The 5,422-nt window shown below is 35.3% G+C and overlaps 1 pseudogene; it reads right to left on the minus strand.

The window, feature by feature from the left end:
* Positions 1-3,062: 3,062 nt before the first annotated feature.
* LOC100734908 (histone acetyltransferase type B catalytic subunit-like) lies at positions 3,063-4,235 on the minus strand (annotated as a pseudogene).
* Between the last annotated feature and the right edge of the window lie 1,187 nt (positions 4,236-5,422).

The raw sequence follows: 5,422 nt of genomic DNA on the forward strand, positions 1-5,422 counted from the left end.
GAATAGAAGAGAAACAATAAAAACAAGACAATGAATGCAATAAAGACCTTCAAAACAAGCCAATAGTAAATCCAAAATTGCTACCATAATATATCTTGCTATCTTTGGAATAGCTGCTCCTGCCATTGGATTTGACATAATCAAACAAAACAAAAAAGAATAAAACCCAATCCAACAAAACATGGAAATGATATAGGACTTCTAAAACAAGACCATAGCGAATCAACAATGGCTGCAACCCTCGGAAGGAGAGTCCCCCTAGATGCCACACTGTATGCTATCCTCTGAACCCATGATCAGACCACTAGCCCTAGACCTTCATTGTTAATGAAACACCAAAGCACACAGGCATCCAATTGTATTTCATCCCCATAGCTATCACCATAGCCTGTGTTTCTCAGGATAAGACAATACCTTATGGTGGGGGTGGGGCTGGTACTTCATGTTTGTCAGCCAGCAGGCTGGAAGGGGCTGGAGTCTGGCTGTTCCAAGTCTGGTGGGGGTCCATTCATGGTGCTAGTTCCCAGACTGGATTTGCTTGCTGATGTGTTCTTTGTTCTCTCTACCTCCCCCGCCCATCTGTGAATAGTGCTGATTCATGGGGAGAGGCTAGGGTCTGGTTGTTGCAATCTGGTGAGGGTCTGTGCATGGCGCTGGTTCCCAGGCTGGGTTTACTAACTGATGTGTCCTGTGTTCTCCAATAATCTTGATTTTAGCAGTGTCTGTTTTGGTTTGACCTTTTTCATTTGTAATTGTATTGTCTATTCTACCCTTTTTTGTTAATTTTGCATGTTTGTCTACTTAGTTTATTCTTCAGAGGAACCGGATCTTTGATTCATTGATTTTTTGGCATTATTTTCTCAGTATTTATTTCTGCTCTGATCTTTATAGTTTCCTTACACTTATTGACTTTGGATTTGCATTGTTCTTTTTTTGTGGGATCTTGTACATAATTAGGTTATTTATTTGAGTTTTTTCTGTTTTTCTGATGTGAGCATTCGCAGCTATGAACATTCCTCTTAGGATTACTTTCATTGTGTCCCATAGGTTCTGATATGTTCTACTGGCATTACAGTTTGATTCTAGGAACTGTCTAATTTCATCCTTGATTTATTTGTGATCTATTGATTAAATGTATGTTTAATTTCCATGTGTTTGCATAATTTCTGTTGTGTTTTCTCATTGATTTCTAATGTAATTGTGCTATGATCTGATAATTTTCATAGTTTAATTTTATAACCGTGTTTTGAGGCAGGGCTTGCTACACAGTTCAGGTGGGTGTTGAACTTATTGTGTAGCCCAGACTGACCTCAACCTCATAGCAATTCTATTGCCTCAGCCTCACAAGTGCTGAGATTACAAGCATGCATGGTCATACCCGGCATGCATAATATAATTTTGATTCTTTCATATTTATTTAAGCATGCTTTATGAGCTAGTATGTGGTCTACTTTTAGGAAAAGTCAGTGTGCTGGTAAGGAAAATGTGTGTTCTATTGTGGGGTGGAGCACTCTGTAGTTATCTACTAAGTTAATTTGTTCAAAGTCTTGATTCAATTCTATATTTCTTTGTTGATTTTTTTGTCTAGTTGATCTATTTATAATAGTGAAATATTGAGGTCCCCCATTACAATTGTATTAGTGCTTATCTGAGTTTTCATATCCACTAGTGTTTGTTTTATACAGTTGTGTGCACTGGTATTTGGTGCATATATATTTATGATTGTTATCTCTTCCTCTTGGATGTTCCCATAACAAGTGTGTAGTGATCTTTGTCTCTTCTGATCAGTCTTGGCTTGAAATCTAGTTTGTATATAAATAGAATTCCTACTCCTTCTCATTTTCTAGATTATTATTGTCTAAGATATAGTTTTCCATGCTTTGATTGTAATCTATGAAATTCATTTTGGGTTAAATACGAGTCTTATATATAGCATATCATTGGAGTTTTTCTCTCGACCCATTCTGCTAATCTGTGTCTTTTCATTGGCAAACAGAGACCATTCACATTGAGAGTTATTACTAATAGATATTGACTTATTCTTGCCATTGCCTTATTTTTCTGTTTTTGATTTCCTATCTATCTTTTCTACTTACCTGCTCACCCTACCAGGTGTACTGATTCTGTTAGAGATTTTGTCATTATTAGCTTTATTGTCATTTGTGGTTCTTGTTGTTGTTATAATCTCTTTCTAGGGCATCCTTAAGAAATTTTTCAGGGCTGGTTGATGGTATTAAATTTCTTTATTTGTTCTTTATCATGAAAATACTTTATTTCTCCATCAATTGTGAAAGAGAGTTTTACAGGATATATCAGTCTGGCTTGGAAATTGTGAAACACATTACTCCAAGATCTCCTGGCCTTTAGGTCTGTGTTGAGAAGTCTGCTGAAATTCTAGTGGGTTTTCTTCAATATGTGATTCATTGCTTTTCTCTAACCACGTTTAAGATTCTGTTCTTGTACTTCTAGGAATTTGACTAAGATTGTAATGGGGTGGTTCTTTCCTGATTGTGTCTATTTGTGGTTCTATAGACCTCACTTATCTGTATGCTAGATAGTTAGATTCTTTCATCTTATTTTAAAGTTTCAGATATATTTCTATAAATAGGTTTTTTATGCCATTTGTGCTACCTCCTGATTTTTCATTAGTTCCAATTAATTTTTGATTAGCTTTCTTTATATCATCTAAGAGCTACTAGATCCATTTTTCATGTTTTTAGTTATTTTTATTATTAACTTTAATATATATATATCATATTCATCATAGGGAATTTGTATTTGAACCTATGATTTTTTTATTTTAGAAGATATATTTTAATGCAATATCTGCTCATATAATTTCTAGACAATATTTTATAATATATATTCTCTTCAAAAGAAAATATTCAACTAATGATAACGCAAATAGCTTTTAATGTAAGTAAAATGTTATAAGATGTTAACATTAAAGTTATCAACTAGGTTTTTTACAGCACAATGTACAGAAATTTGTGAGCTTCCTGTACAGAACAGAATAACCTTACTCTTGAGCCAGTCATTCAGTAACACTCTGGTAATAAATATTACACTAGATCCTGAAAGCGTTCTTCCAGCTGTTCATGTTGCATGCTTATTTATGTTTGGTTCATTTGGTTTGTCAGTTCTTTTGACCTGAGACATTTTCTCATCTTGGCACAATCTTACTGCTTTTTCTTATAAGGGCTGACCAGTCTTCTCTTAATATCCAGCCTATAGTTTCTGTGTTGCTAAGCATGACTCATGTCAATCACCAGCAGTCGAAGAATTTCATAAACCCCTCTAGCATGTTGCTTATTTATTTTGAACTTCTGTTGTTCTTCTATTGCCATATTTTCTTTAAATCCTTGCATTAATTTTTCCCAGGAAAAACAAGGCAAATCTTGACAAAGCTTCACAAGCACAAAAATCTCTTAATTTCACATAACTTTTGGATGGATCTTCCTCTGTAATATCAAGAACTGAAGGAGGTGTAATGTAGTATCTATGAGCTGTTTCAAGAAGTATCAGCATCTGATTTATATATGGTTGGGTTTTGTCTGGGTATACATAGTAATTATAGACTGCCATGTAGCCCAGGATCACAAAGAGCTTAGCTCCATCCTTATTGTACTTCTCAAATACTAGAAGGCAGTGCCATCTTTCATCACCCACATCAATAAAGCTAGTAGTTTCAATAAACCACATTAAAAAGGTCTGAAGCCTTTCATGATTTTCTCAAAAGCATCTACATGCCATGTTAGCTTTGTATATCTGAAAAGTAAAATTTTCTCCTGTTGGACTGAGAACTGAGTATGTATGGAGTAGGGTTCTAAATGGCTTAAAATCAACTTCCTTTTTCAGCAAAAAAAGAAAGTCATTTGTGCTTGTGTGCAAAAGCCAGGTGGAATAATTTGTCTGATTTTGCCCTCAACATCATCTGCCTCCATACAAGGTTCTCCTCAACTTTAGATGCATATTCAACATGGAACACTGTTGATAGGCTACCAAAAATATAGTGTAACAGAATCTTCAGACTTTTGTAACCAAAAGCAGTTTCATCATCCCCAAAGATTTACTGTGTATATTCAGGAAAGAAAGCTCTAATGTCATTCTCAAGATCTTCATGAAAATGAATTAATTTTAGTTAAATTGCTGTGTTGGTGTTACTCTGCCAGTTTCTTCTCTACTGCACTCTTGTATTCTACCAAAACTTTCTCTGTAGCACAAAATTCCACCATTTCTGAGCTGAAAAAGCACACATGGCCGAGGAAGGACAAATATATGTATGATGTAGCCTGATTCCTTTTTTTCCATTCCCCTTCTCTCCCTTCAATCCCTCTTCTCCTTATTTACAGAGCTTTATTTCCATTTTATTGTTCTTTTCTCATTTTTCTTTTCCCTTCCTTCCTTTCCTCTTCCCCCTCCCTAGTTCCCTTTTCCTTTTGAGCAATTTCTTCCTATTTCACAATATCTATTATTCATTTTGATTCTTATTTGCACTTTCCATTTCTCATACCAGAGAGACAATGTGATATTTACCTATGTTTGTCTGATTTACTTCACTTAAAAGTATGGTTTCAAGGTCCATCCGCTTAGCTAGAAATATCTCAAGCATATCTTTATGGTAGAGTGATATGCCATTGTATAAAAAAGACATATCTTCTTTATCCATTCAACAGTTGCTGAGTATTTGCATTGTTTCCAAAATTTAGCTATTGCAAACTGTGCTGCTGAAAATGGTGCACATGTATCACTGTAGTATGATGCTTTTGATTCTTTTGGGAAGATACCAGGAAGGGGAATAGCTGGGTCAAACAGGAGCTCTAGTCCTAGTTTTTTGAGCTACTTCCACACTGATTTCCACAGTGGTTGCCTCAGTCTACACTAATCTTAACAGTGGAGAAAGGATCCTTTTCTCCCACAGCCTTGCCAGCATTTGTTATTGGTTGATTTCTTGATAACAACCATTTCTGGAGTGAGATGAAATCTCAGTGTTGTTTTAATTTATATCACTGAAATGACCAATGATATTGAACATTTTTGACATATTTATCTACATATTTATCTTCATCTGAAAATTGTATATTCATCTTAGATGCCTTTTTTTATTGTTGTTGAGACAAGGTCTCACTATGTAGTTCATGCAGGCCTTGAACTCACCATGTAGCCCATGTTGGTCTAGAAATCACAGTAATCTTCCTGTCTCAGCTTCCCAAATGCTGGGATTACAGACATGTACCACCACACCTGGCCTATATGTCCCTTTTTAGATTGAGTCTTTAAATTTGGGGAGTTTTTTTTCAGTTCTTCATGTTCTAGATATTAGTCTCTTTTTTTGTCTATTTGAGACAGGGTTTTACTATGATGTAGTTCAACCAGGCCTTGAACTCACTGTGTAGCTTAGATTGGTCTTGAATTTGCAGTG

The sequence above is a fragment of the Cavia porcellus genome, unplaced genomic scaffold (genome assembly GCF_034190915.1).
Source record: "Cavia porcellus strain 051 isolate PalLab524CR breed Dunkin Hartley unplaced genomic scaffold, mCavPor4.1 scaffold_3, whole genome shotgun sequence".
Lineage (NCBI taxonomy): Eukaryota > Metazoa > Chordata > Mammalia > Rodentia > Caviidae > Cavia > Cavia porcellus.